We start from the raw sequence: 15084 nt of genomic DNA, 5'->3' as shown, positions 1-15084 counted from the left end.
CCATATAAGTATATCTGCACAACACAAAAGCTTGGCAAGTGCAGATCGCTTACCAATGTTACACGTCGACAGTTAAGCTATATTTATTGGAATGGCAAACCTCGAATGTGCAGTTCTACCCCCAGGTAATGCAATGGTTGCTATCCCTGACGTGGCTGTCACTATCGAAATATGATTATCATTCCTTAAAGAGGCAAGAAGTGCTCTATATAAGAATGTCTTCCCTGTACCTCCTGGTCCATCAATGAAAAAAATAGATTGTTTTTTTTTCTTTAACAAATGAAAGTATTTCATCAAAAGCCTATTTTTGTTCAACATTTAAGTTTTGAATCGCCATAAGGTCCCCTTCTGGAATTTACAAAGACCTCTCTTTAACAATAAGCCTTGTTAAATCAATATCCTCGTCAATGCCCCCAATAATTTCGGGTAAATCATAATCAGTAATTTTCTTTTGTTTCTCAGCTAAAATATCATCAAGTTCCTTCAGAAGATGATTAATAAATAGTTGGGTATTTCTATTTCTATCATTTGTCGAAGCATAGTCCTCGATCATAAATGGGTAGAATTCATTCCAAAGTTGTCTTACTCCACTTGGCTGACAATAAATTAAAATGGTAGCAAACAATCGTCTTAAAGAAAGAGGCATGTGTGTACTTGCAGCCTCGCTTAAACAACTTTTGATGCTGTCATCATCTTCAAGTAAACCCCTTTTTCTAGCTGATTCCTTAAAAGTGCCGACATGCTCACCATTGACTGTTAGCAAATCGTTAAAAGAAGTAGGACCTCTCACATGTAATAATAACAGGCGTAAGTAATACCGTTCTCCTTCCATGGGAGAAACTATTGCAATTCTTCCGATCGTTCTGCGATTGCGACTTCTACAGAACCATTCCCTACGAGTTGAATCCCAATAAAAGTATTATGGAAACTCCAAGTATAGATACTGGCGTGCTTCCTCATTAATAAGATTTGTTTTGAAAAATTCTGTGAGCATGGTTTTCAGCCGGTGTTCATCATCTAATATATCCTCTATAAGTTCACCACTATAGTAAGTAACTTGTTGTCTATTAGGTAGATGTATTTGCAAGGCTATAACAGAAGGAAACATGCCATTCAAAGGGAACTTATATAATCACCAAAAAGCTTCAGGTGGGCTGATAACAGATAAAAAGAATAGTTTACCTATGAAATGAACGATGAACTCAAAACGCAAGTAAACTAAACTAATTTTACGGGAAGCTATCAAGTTTTCTGTACTCTCAAATCTATCGAAATAGAGTGGAGTAATAAGTTCATTCCACTCCTAGTTCTTTAGCATGGAATGGTTTCGTGTCAACTAATCGGTCTTAAGTCTAGTGAGAGATTTACGAGGGGAATTATATACTACGGGGTGGATTCAATTGACAAGTTACGAATAACGGAATGCTACGGGATACTGAAATGTGAATCTAGATAAAGAATTAGAGGGGAATTGAATCCACCTCGAATCCAACTTAATCACCTAGTATAGACTGTTGTAATCCAATTCTTACGTTCTTACGGTAAAAATTGCTCGTTCTAATCCCTAATTAACATAACATTTCTACCAATTATAACTAGCATGTGAGGTCGTCCACCCATTCTCATGGCGAAACACGACCTTCTAGAATGGAATAGACTCTACAACGATTCTACACTTATACAACTAAGTTTTCATCAAGGCTTCATCAACCCCTCTAATGGAGGTTTTAGCCTTGATTCATCAAACCATCATTTCTCATATTATTATAACTAAACATCATATCAAAATTCTAACTTGACTAATTTAACTAACAATACTTCAATCTACTTAAACTAAGAACTCATAACCAACAAGAATTAAAACTAGATCTATAATTTGAAATGACAAAATCGAAATTGACAAAATAGCTATTTTATTTATCAAACTAATGAAGAACAATGATTTAAAAGTTTAATCTAAAACAAGAATTGAAATGAAGCTAAACTGAATTACAAACAATTAAAACTGGATCTAGAATTATCTATAGTTTTAGGTCTAATTAGCTACCATTAACCAAGAGCTAAGCTTTTGTTTTTATATGCTTTAGATCCAAAAATCGTGCATGGGTTTGGAGCCATGTTTTGAGCCAGAGAATCATGCCCAAAACCCAATTCTTTCAGTCCAAAAAGGCCTTTTCAGCTGGATTCGGCTTCAACAGACTTTTCGTCCACTTTTGCTTCTTCTGATTGGGCCAAGGCTTGGGCCATTGGAAAGCTCTTTCTGAGCCGGTCGTTTTGACATAAGGTAGGCCCAATTCCGAGGTCTGAGTCCAAAGATATGGTCTTCGGAAGTTCTGCTGACTTTGTGTACTATTTCTGCCCGCGTGGACTTTGACTTTTCATCTTTTGACCGGGCTTTACAGAGGTTTTGTCTTCTTGAAAATTGGCCTTTAATCACAGAACTCCTTAGCAACCGACCTTTTCTCCTTTATCTCACTAAAGTGGCACATTTCTGCACATAATGGACTTTGAAGCCTGAAATGCATAAAAACACGTGAATCAAGTATTAACTCTTTACTTATTATTCACATAATTGGTCTAAAAGTACGATTGTTAAGGGGTTAAAACTACAGTTTTGGGCTCTTATCAAACCACCCCAAACAGCATTTTGCTTGTCCTCAAGCAAATATGAGAAATTAGAATAAGTGACAAAAATGGAGTTCTAACTACTCCGTTTATTGAGCGCGATTGCATTTACCATATGCAATAAGGCCTTAAACCACTAGGAATTCCCTAGTGGACGAGTTATAGCCTCGTGAGAGTTTTCCAGTGAAGGTACTCACAAACTTCATCTATACTACAACGACTAAGAAATAAAATTATTGTTTCCTTATTTATGCTCCAAATTATCTATACATCTCACTAGCAATGAACACAGAATAATGAAGTCGAAACCTAAGCTAATATATGCATAATAATCAATCATCTACAATAAACATATATACAATGAGTAATACTATAAAATGCCTAGCATGTTCGTTTCTGAAAACTCGGAATAGCGTCCTTAAGTAGGTCCTCACATAAATGTCAAGACAAAAACCACTCTGATTTTTCCGCTCAAGTTTCGCTACTCCAGTGTGCAGTGGGCACACTTTACCTTACAATCTTAATGACAAACAAGGAAGCCGGAGTCGATCAAACACATCTGCCACTTACTATCACACTAACCTATTCCTAATTGAGCTAGAGGTCTTTATTAGGTGTTGCGGGGATTAGGAGATGGTTTAAGAAGGAAGGAAATGGATATTCAAAAGGACAAGTCTGAGAAAATAGAGTCTTCATATTATGTAACTAGAGAAAACCTTGTTATTTTCTTTTGCTTCTATACTTTGTTTCCATCCTTAGCCATCTTTTTCTTTTTCTTTTCTTTGGCTTTTGACTCCCTTTTATTCTATTTTTGGAGTTTTTATTTATTTCTATTTTTCTTTTTTTTTTCCTTGGATGGAAACTTATTTTCTTTTTGAAGCAACTAACTAATTTTTGTTTACACGTGTTTTCTCTTCTTCTTTTTCTTCACTCATTCTATTCTCGGACTTATTCTAGATTGGGTAAGTTGAATTTTTTATTTTGTTTTGTTTTGTAATGAGGGTAAAGGAATTGTGGTTTATGGAAGGCTAAAGAAAGGCTCGAGGGGCGACTAGCGGAAAATAATTCATAAGTTTGAATTTCTGGCTATATCGATCCAAAGAGGGCCTAAATTCTCGCTTAGGATATGGCATAGTGATCAAGCAAGTGGACGTGTGATTTCTCTATCCGGATTTTACTTCTCCCTTGTGTCATTTCTCAAATATTTTGCTCATATAAGGCTTTAGGCTATATTCTCACATGATTTGTAGAATAAGTACTCTAGCCTAGATTTCAGAAACTTACTGCTAACAATTATAGATACTCATGTAATATATTTATAGATAGATGCAAAGATTATTACCTACATATTAACCTAAGTTTCTAACAATTATTCTGATGCAAAAGCTACGTGAGACTTCTAGATTGTTAAGAGCATAGAGAAAGAAAACAATATCAATATTTCTAAGTGTATAACATAACTTATTTATTTATATTTTTGAAAATTTTAACTTGAAACAAATGCATATTATACATATCTATATCCTAACAGATGCTTTAATTACACGTGATTCTATGCCCCCAAACAAGAAGCATGCTTTGTCTTCAAAGCATTTAAATAAAGAGGGTAGAAAAATACCATGAAAACGCGTGGAAATGCGGAACATCGCAAAACAAGGTTAGAACATACTAATATAGGAAATAAAAAAAAAAACTGACGCAACTCTATAAGAGTTCCACCCATTATGGGGTTAACAGAATTAAATTGTTTGGGACATAAGCAGACACTAACTGAAACTAAAACTTACCTCCTCTCTCGCTTTTACTCGTCATCCTCTTCTTCTATAAAGAAGTGAGGTTCCTTCGCGTCTTGCCATGTGATAAGAGCCCAAAACTGTAGTTTTAACCCCTTAATAATCATACTTTTAGACCAATTATGTGAGTAATAAGTAAGAGTTAATACTGATTACGTATTTTTATTCATTTCAGGTTTCAAAGTCAATTATGTGTAGAAATGTGCCACTTTGATTAGATAAAGGAGCAATGGTTGGTTACTAAGGAGTTCTGTGATTAAAGGCCAAGATTCAAGAAGACAAAGCCTTTGTAAAACCTGGTCAAAAGATGAAAAGTCAAAGTCCACGCGGGCGGAAACATTGCACAAAGTCAGTAGAACTTCCGAAGGTCGTATCTTTGGACTCAGACCTCGGAATTGGGAGTATCTTATGTCAAAACGACCGGCTTGGAAAGAGCTTTCTAATGGTCCAAGTCTTGACCCAATCAAAGGAGAAAAAGTGGACGAAATATCTGTTAAAGCTAACTGAAGCTGAAGAGCCCATTTTGGACTAAAGAAATTGGGTTTTGGGCCTGATTTTCCAGCCCAAAACATGGCTCCAAGCCCATGCACGATTTTTGGATCTGAAAGTATAAAAACAAAAGGTTGACTCTTTGTTAATGGCAATTAGGTTAGATAGCAAAAGTAGTTAGGTTAGGAAGCTAATGTTAATGGAGTTTAGGGTTAGAATAATTTTTAGATCTAGAATTAAATCTCCATTTTAATTAGTTTTCATTTCCCTTGTTTTAATTTAAAGTATTAAAATATTGTTATTGCTTCATTAGATAAATAAAGTAGTTATTATTGATTCAAATTCGATTTTGTCATTTATCTATTGCTTAGATCTAATTTTATTTACTGTTTGTTAGTCATCTCTTAGTTATCGATTTAGATTTGAATTATTGTTTAGTTTAATTTGATAAAGTTATAGTCTTTATATTATGTCGTATTCAATTTCGTATAGAAATGATAGTATAATGATATTATAAATTTCACATCACACACTACTCTCATTGTTCTCACATTGTTCTTTGTGTCGAGTAGTTGAATTCTATTTAAGTCTTGAAGGTTTAAGAGTGGAACGAATCCCGACTCTCTAATATTACTTCATTATTGAGAGTAGGAATATTGATATAAACACGTATTTACGTAAATTGATTATTTGTGTTTACGCATAGATAGTTAATTTATACGTAAAATTACTTTTATCAAATGGCGCCGCTGCCATCTTAATCTCGTTCAAGACAAGAATTCAATTGCTTGAATTCAAGGGGCAATCCCCCATTCTCTACCCACCCACCCTTTTAATTTTTCATTCTTATTTCTTGAATTTTCGAAGGCGTTTCCTTTGTTTTTAGGCATCGGGGCTCATGGATTCACAGAGAAAACACTGTGGTGAAGGTATTTCTAAATTTTCAAAAATTCTGAAAATTTTCAGAAATAATATTTATGTGTTGTTGATTTACTGGAATATTTTCAGATTTTTCAAAGTTGGTTTACCTTGTGAAAAAAATACGATCTTTACAGTGCTGCATTTCAGTTTTCACACCGTATGTTCTTGAAAAACAGACAAGTAAGGTTACTTAGAGAGTTCTAAAAATTCTATAATTTTGACAGGAGTATCTACCCTAAGTCAGGAGTTTTCAGTAAAAATTTGACGAGTTTTTGATTTTTTTTGACCTCCTAAATAGTGGAGTGTTTCCAGTGTGTTTCTGTGGTGTTGCAAACACTTAATATCTGGAACACCAGCCGATAAGGAGAGGTTGTAGAACTCCAATTGCTCTAAAAGTTTTACAGGAATAAGTAGGATCTGTCAGGAGTCTTCAGTAAAATTTGGCAATTTTTGGATTTGTTTTGATGGGTTAACCATTCGGTTGTTTGTATTGTATCCGAAAACTATTTCGCAAACTTTGCAGGGCAGTAGAGGGACTTTCATAGCTCCGATTAATCTGAAATTTTACAGGCTACTTGATAGACATCTTAGCAAATTACTGTAAAAATTTCAGATTTTTTGGAGTACGTTAAACGCCCGAAACTCAAAAATTACATGGAGCGCACTTGCGCCCAAAAGGAGCGCGACCTGCGCTCAAGTTAATGTAACTTGAGGGCACCTGCGCCCAAAGAGAGGGCACCCGCGCCCTCCAAGGAAAATTCAGCGTGAACAGCCTGATTTTCATAGGTTAGTTCAAATTTCTATTTCTTCAAGTTATTCAGTGTTTCTAACTTGTTAAATACACTGAGATCGCGTATACAAGACGCTTATTCAAAGCGTAGCAAGGAGGCATTCAGTACTCCTTCTTCCCTCCTCGCCTCTTAAGGAGGAGTTTTAATTCTAGTATAATCAGGCTTGTTTTTCGTAGAAATAAATACAACACGCCTATCTAGAATTTCACACACTACACTTGCATCAATAGCTAAAGAACAAGAGACTCCTCTCTCGATTTTTATAAAGCCCTAAACGATGGCCCTAAGTGGGTGCATCGTTCTTGCGGACCTAGTGGGGATTTTTGAATCCCCCTAATATATTTAACTTGTTACCGGTTTTCATGGTTCGGACCCGAGAAACCTTACCAGCACACGCGCGTGGGATAGACCAAGTTCTCACTACATTCCATCATCCTAGCGTAAGTCCAGATCAAGTTAAACTTAGGGTGTTTCTTTTCACCCTAGCCGACAAGGCGGCGTCTTGGTTAACTGCCCAAACACCAAACTCTGTGGACTCATGGGCTCAAATTGTTCAATTGTTCATGGAACAGTTTTACCCACCACTGAAGACAGATGAAATGCTTCACAAGATTCATTTCTTCCACCATAATCCTCATGAATCCTTTTAGAGGCACGGAATCGTTTCATCGATCTTCATTGAATGCCCGCATCATAATCTTGTGAAAGACACGCTTGTTCGTGCTTTCTTCAAGGGGCTTTCACATTATCATAAGGAGGCTCTATATATCATGACTGGGGGTAGTTTTCTTAGTAAAGGAGCCTTGGAGGCTTATAAATTCTTAGAAGGTCAATCTAAGAAGAACAACAATTGGGGAGGTAACGATTCCTCCCACTCCTCTCCTTCTTCTCTTGAGGTTAAACATGATCCCGAGCTTAAAACTCTTATCGATGCCCTCACTAAAAGGTAGATGCCATCTCGTTCAACAACAACCCACTCGGTCATGAACATTAACTCTACTCGTCGTTGTAATGTCTATTTGTAGTCTTGAGCATTCCGACTTTTATTGTCCTCTTGTCTATGCACAAACACCACCACAACCATCACACTTCAACCAGCTTAACTCAACATCAAGGACAAGGGAACTTAGGTGACCTGAATAGAGGTTTAGTACCCATAACCTTAACTATCAACATCAAGACATGAAGCGCTTCAACAAGCTTTAATTCCAATACAACCATCTACGGACAAAGTAGTAGTGACCTTGTTGGAGAAACAAAATCAAATTATGCAACAAAACTCCAACTTGATGAAAGATCAACATGATCAAAACTCTAATATGATGAAACAAGCGATGCAAATGATGCAGTCTTTGTGCCAAAAGGTTATTGACATGTCTTCTAACCAAAATAATAACCAAACCGGCGTGTTTCCAAGTCAAGCAAATTGCCTAATCCTAAGTCAACAAACACCGCCGAAATAAAAAGTATTGATGTAATGGTAATATAAACCAAAGGGTCCATTGTGATCACTACCCCCCGCTCGTTCAGGCAGTAGTTGATAACCAAGTGACTATGCCTAAAGATTACCCACAAACTAAAAATGATACCATACCAAATACTATAATAGAAACTGAAGACCCTACAACCTGTAGAAAGTACCGGTTAAACCACAACCAAAAGGGAAAACATTACAAGACCCAATAATAGAAAGTGAAGACCCTACACCTATAGAGGTTCCAATATGGACACCTAGATGGAAAATGGCTAGAGATAAAGCAAAGACTAATAATAATTTTATCCCTTCTGCTAAAAATAGCGATGAAGCACCATATCCCCAAAGACTAGTTGTGTTTAAAAAGGACGAGAATTTTGATGAGATTAGGGAAGTGTTTAAAAATTTGACTATAAACCTACCTTTTCTAGATGCTATAAAAAGTCTACCTGGACACGCTAAGTTTCTAAAAGAGTTATGCACCAAGAAGAAGAAAACCAACATACCCACGAAGCCTTCTTAACTGAACAATATCCCTCTTTATCTGAACATAACGGAATTGTTAAGTACAAGGACCCTGGTCGTCCTACGGTACAATGCACCCTTGGTGATACCTTTACAACAACTGCTTTATTAGACCTGGGAGCGAGTGTTAACTTACTCCATTTTTATTTATATAAACAACTGGGTCTAACAAAACTTCAACCAACCAAAATGACTTTGCAGTTAGCCGATCGTTCTATTAAGTATCCTAAGGGTGTGGTTGAAAACATTCTCGTTAAAGTGTAGGATTTCTACTATCCAGCCGACTTTGTTATTCTTGACACAGAAGTTGCTCATGATTCTATTCCCATCATCTTAAGGCGTCCTTTCTTAGCAACCGCCAATGCCCAAATCAATTGTCGGGATGGCTCAATGACTCTTTCTTTTGAAAATCTTTATGTAGAAGTTAACATGTTTAGACAAAAATAGGGACAACTAGGTTTGCCTATAGAAGGAGAAGTGAAGTCCATTGAGAGTTTTGTACCTCACATTAGTGCGGCTGACGCTTTAGTCCCCACACTAGTAGATACCCCTCTTATGGAAGAAGACAAGGATCACAATTTCTACTCCCTAGACGTAGATAACATCGAGGAAGATTTCCTTCGACTCCTTTACAACCCTTTTTTGCCACCTCGCGAGTCCCCTCCTATTGACATCCACTCATCTCTTGACGCCATTACAGAAGAAGAATTTTTCACCCTATATCCCAGTGATTCTTCTTACCCATCTATTGAGGAATGTCTTGCATATCTCAAGGCCTCTGATGATATAGAACTAAGAACACTAGTTGAACACCATTCACCCACCTCACATCCCAATGTTACTCATTCACCTTCCATCACGAATGTTCCTCGCCCTCTACCTTTTCAAAGAACCATTGAGTTTGTATTTGACCTTCTTGTTTCTCCTGTGCTTCATAATTTTTTAAATCCTCCTAGCAAACAAATACTTCATAAGGACAAACCATTTGACACCTTCATTTTCAGAATTGAGATAGTCCCTAACTACACCATGAATGAGTTTTGTGCTAAACCCACATCCTCATTTTTTCCATTCCTTCCTACTACAACTTATCCATATCCACCATATCTTCCACAACCATTCACTTTTCCACACTTATTCACTAGGACACCCTCTGGTTCAAAGATGAAAAAGAAGGTGCATGCTAGGTTACGTTATAGGTCTATCCGACTTCGCTTTCATGTCACTAGGTTGCGTCATAGGAAATCTTGGTGCTTGATTGTGTTTGGATATATTTTCTGTGATATTTATTTATGGAATGATCCACAACTATTTCGGTTGTTGATATATGATAAACTGCATGTTCATACATATGTTTAGATAAAGTCTCGAGTATCTGACTATAAACGACTCAATTTTGGTGTTTGGTGTATTTCCTTTCATTTCCATATATTGGTGAGTGCACCATTCAGGTAACCGGGCCCTTCCTATGGAGTGTGTGGCTGTAAGTACCGGATCCTAAGTTCACGTTTCACATAATTCACGTTTTCCACTCTTGCATGTTTTCTCGGTTTTTGAGTCATGTTTCTCTATGGTGTGAATTATGTCTTTATTGCTTATTGTTTTCCTTTATATTAAACCTAATTCATAAAAAGTAAAAAAGTTTAAAGCTATAAAAATAGTAATCTAGCAAGTCTCGAGAATCTGACTTTAAAAGACCCACGTTTTGAAACAAATTTTCAAAAACCTGTTTTCAAAATTTGTTTGGGGGTGGGGTGTTTGGTTTTTCCAATCTTGATCACTAAACTTTCTATTCTTATCCCTTCCTCATCTCATAGCTAGATTTCTTGTTGTTTGTTGTTTTGATGTTGTTTTTATTATTTTTAGTAGATTGGATGTTAAGTTGTTAAATTCAGTAGTTAAATTTGAATTCGGTAGTAAATTGTATTTGAATTTGAATTTTAATATAATGTTGTTCTTTTCAAATTGTGCATGGATTTTATTGTTAATCCCACCTTCCCGAATTGTTTGGGGGTGGTATTATTTATTTTATCATGATTTGTAGAAGATCCTCCATTTTAGAGTTTGTTTTGGAGTGAAGGTTGAGAATATTGCCGTAATTGGCATACCTATGATTAGATGTGGTGGTAGGATGAAATCTAAGAGAGTTTAGAAGTTACTAGTCTAAATCCAGTATAAAATATATTAGGGTTGTTATAGAATCAAGAATATGAGTTGTTTCCGTTTTCGGGTTCGGAAATTTTATTGTTTTCGGAAATTGCCTTAAAGCTTTTTGGCAACTTACCGATTCGTTTTAACAATTCAAAACCTATAAAAACTTCATTCATTCTACACTCACAACCCACACTACACCTAACTTCCATCTCTCACCTTTCACTCCCACGTTTCCCGTTGTTCTTCACCATTTTCACAAATCAGCACCTCGGAGCACACCTGCGCCCTACACATTTTTCTGAAATTTGTGACCGCGGCGCACCTGCTTCAAAAGGAGCGACTGTGCTCGTTATCTTGGAAGTTGAGCGCGACCTGCGCCCAAGTGGAAGCGCACCTGCGCCCTGACTTCCGTAGACAAGAAAATTTCCAGTTTTCTGCGGGTTGTTCCCGGATCATTTGCACCTGTTCCAGAGGATCGTTTTGAGATGACATCTCCTACAATAATACCAGAACAGTCTTTCGAAGATTTGTTCCAAAGCACTACTTATAGTGCTTGGTTTCGCGAGGTGATCACATACGTAGGCTGGGAACCACTTATGGTTCTTGCTAGCATTTGTTCTTGGACTTGTTATGCCCGCTGAAAGACAAGACCTATGGTGCTATTGGGTAGATAATATGCATGTCTACACTTATGAGTTTTTGCATGAGGCTTATGGGGCAGGCATTTTCCGTATCGAGGACCAAGGGGAATATAACGTTGCCCTTGGTAGCCTGTCCATGAACATAGGAACTGTTATGTTTTGGATCATGCTAAACATTTTAGGGGAATGGCGTTTTTCTTCTGTGAATGATGCCACTTGCAGCGTCTTCCTTGCTTTAGCCATGGGACGTATGTGCCATGACCTTCCCAGAACCTTGATGTCTAGTTTAGCACGAGCCCATAGCATGAGGCATAAGTATCTTCTTATGCCTGTTTTAGTTTGCCGTATTATGCTATGTTTCTTCCCTATTTTTTGTGCCCGTTTCACGGATTGGGTTGGGGTCGACATTGTGAGACCCACCAATTATATTATCCGATCTTTCCGTGCAATGACTTGGCAAGGGTGGAGGATACAACCTCATCAGGTTGCACCTTACACCTCATCCGACCAAGTGGCGCTTAATAGGTTAGCAATCATAGATGATAAATGGCGTGAAGCATGGCAAATTATCATGGCATGGCAGGACGCGAAGGAACCTCACTTCTTTATAGAAGAGGAGGATGACGAGTAAACGCTGGAGTGGAGGTAAATCTTTAGTTTCAGTTAGTGTCTGCTTATGTCCCAAGCAATTTATTTCTTGTTAACCCCATAATGGATGGAACTCTTATAGAGTTGCGTCAGTTTTCTTTTCTATATTAGTATGTTATAACCTTGTTTTGCAGATGTTTCAGAATTTCACGTGTTTCCATGGTATTTTTCCTACCCTCTCTATTTAAATACTTTGAGGACAAAGCATGTTTCTTGTTTGGGGGTGGGCATAGAAACACGTGTAATTAAGGCATATGTTAGGATTTAGATATGTATAATATGCACTTGTTTTCTAGTTAAAAATTATAAAATTCAAAAATAAAAATAAAAAGTTTATGTTATACACTTAGGAATATTGGTATTGTTTATTTCTCTATGCTCTTAATAATCTAGAAGTCTCACGTAGCTTTTGCATTAGAATAGTTTTTAGAAACTTAGGTTAATATGTAGGTAATAATCTTTGCATCTATCTATAAATATATTACATGAGTATCTATGATTGTTTGGCAAGAAGTTTTCAAATCTAGGCTAGAGTACTTATTCTACAAATCCTGTGAGAATATAGCCTAAAGCCTTATATGAGTGAAACATTTGAGAAATGACACAAGGGAGAAGTAAAATCCGGATAGAGAAATCACACGTCCACTTGCTTGATCACCAAACCATATCCTAAGCGAGAATTTAGGCCCTCTTTGGATCGATATAGCCAGAAATTCAACCTTTATGAAATTATTTTCCGCTAGTCGCCCCTCTGAGCCTTTCTTTAGCCTTTCATAAACCACAAATCCTTTACCCTGTTACAAAAACAAAACAAAATAATAATAAAAAAAAATCAACCTACCCAATTTAGAATAAGTCTGAGAATAGAATGAGGAAGAAAGAAGAAGAGAAAAACCTGTGTAAACAAAAATTAGTTAGTTGCTTCAGAAAATAAAGAAAAGAAGTTTCCATCCAAAGAAAAGAAAAATAAAAATAGAAATAAAATAAAAACTCCAAAAATAGAATAAAAAGGAGTCAAAAGCCAAAGAAAAAGAAAAAAATATAGCTAAGGATGGAAACAAAGTGTAGAAGCAAAAGTAAATAACAAGGTTTTCTCTAGTTACATAATATGAAGACTCTATTATCTCAGACTTGTCCTTTTTGAATATCCATTTCCTTCCTTCTTAAACCATCTCCTAATCCCCGCAGCACCTAATAAAGACCTCTAGCTCAATTGGGAATAGGTTAGTGTGATAGTAAGTGGCAGATGTGTTGATCGACTCCGGCTTTCTTGTGTGTCATTGAGATTGTAAGGTAAAGTGTGCCCTCGTGTAATCGGAGTGTGAAACTTTGAGCGAAAATCGAGTGGTTTTGTCTTGACATTTATGTGAAGACCTACTTAAGGACGCTATTCCGAGTTTTCAGAAACGGACCTGCTATTGCATTTCATAGTATTACTCATTGTATATATGTTTATTGTAGATGGTTGATTATTATGCATATATTAGCTTAGGTTTTTGACTTGGTTATTCTTGTTCATAGCTAGTGAGATGTATAGATAATTTGGAGCATGAATAAGGAAACAATAGTTTTATTTCTTAGTCGTTGTAGTATAGATGAAGTTTGTGAGTACCTTCACTGGAAAACTCTCACGAGGCTATAACTCGTCCCACTAGGAAATTCCTAGTGGTTTAAGGCCTTGTTGCATATGGTCAATGCAATCGCGACTCAAATAAAACGAGAGTAGATAGAACTCCATTTTGGTCACTTATGCTAATTTCTCATATTTGCTTGAGGACAAGCAAAATGCTGTTTGGGGGTGGTTGATAAGAGCCCAAAACTGTAGTTTTAACCCCTTAATAATCATACTTTTAGACCAATTATGTGAGTAATAAGTAAGAGTTAATACTGATTACGTGTTTTTATTCATTTCAGGCTTCAAAGTCAATTATGTGCAGAAATGTGCCACTTTGATGAGATAAAGGAGAAATGGTTGGTCACTAAGGAGTTCTATGATTAAAGGCCAAGATTCAAGAAGACAAAGCCTTTGTAAAGCCTGGTCAAAAGATGAAAAGTCAAAGTCCACGCGGGCGGAAACATTGCACAAAGTCAGCAGAACTTCCGAATGTCGTATCTTTGGACTCAGACCTCAGAATTGGGAGTATCTTATGTCAAAACGACCGGATCGGAAAAAGCTTTCCAATGGTCCAAGCCTTGACCCAATCAGAGGAGAAAAAGTGGACAAAATATCTGTCAAAGCCAACTGCAGCTGAAGAGCCCATTTTGGACTAAAGAAATTGGGTTTTGGGCCCGATTTTCCAGCCCAAAACATGGCTCCAAGCCCATGCACGATTTTTGGATCTGAAAGTATAAAAACAAAAGGTTGACTCTTTGTTAATGGCAATTAGGTTAGGTAGCAAAAGTAGTTAGGTTAGGAAGCTAATGTTAATGGAGTTTAGGGTTAGAATAATTTTTAGATCTAGAATTAAATCTCCATTTTAATTAGTTTTCATTTCCCTTGTTTTAATTTAAAGTATTAAAATATTGTTATTGCTTCATTAGATAAATAAAGTAGTTATTATTGATTCAAATTCGATTTTGTCATTTATCTATTGCTTAGATCTAATTTTATTTACTGTTTGTTAGTCATCTCTTAGTTATCGATTTAGATTTGAATTATTGTTTAGTTTAATTTGATAAAGTTATAGTCTTTATATTATGTCGTATTCAATTTCGTATAGAAATGATAGTATAATGATATTATAAATTTCATATCACAAACTACTCTCATTGTTCTCACATTGTTCTTTGTGTCGAGTAGTTGAATTCTATTTAAGTCTTGAAGGTTTAAGAGTGGAACGAATCCTGACTCTCTGATATTACTTCATTATTGAGAGTAGGAATATTGATATAAACACGTATTTACGTAAATTTATTATTTGTGTTTACGCATAGATAGTTAATTTATACGTAAAATTACTTTTATCACCATGCCATAACAACTTGCCATGCCTTCCATCGTGTATCATCAACCATTGCTAACC

This window comes from Coptis chinensis, chromosome 8 (genome assembly GCF_015680905.1).
Source record: "Coptis chinensis isolate HL-2020 chromosome 8, ASM1568090v1, whole genome shotgun sequence".
NCBI classification, from domain to species: domain Eukaryota; kingdom Viridiplantae; phylum Streptophyta; class Magnoliopsida; order Ranunculales; family Ranunculaceae; genus Coptis; species Coptis chinensis.
This window is presented reverse-complemented; position numbering follows the sequence as displayed.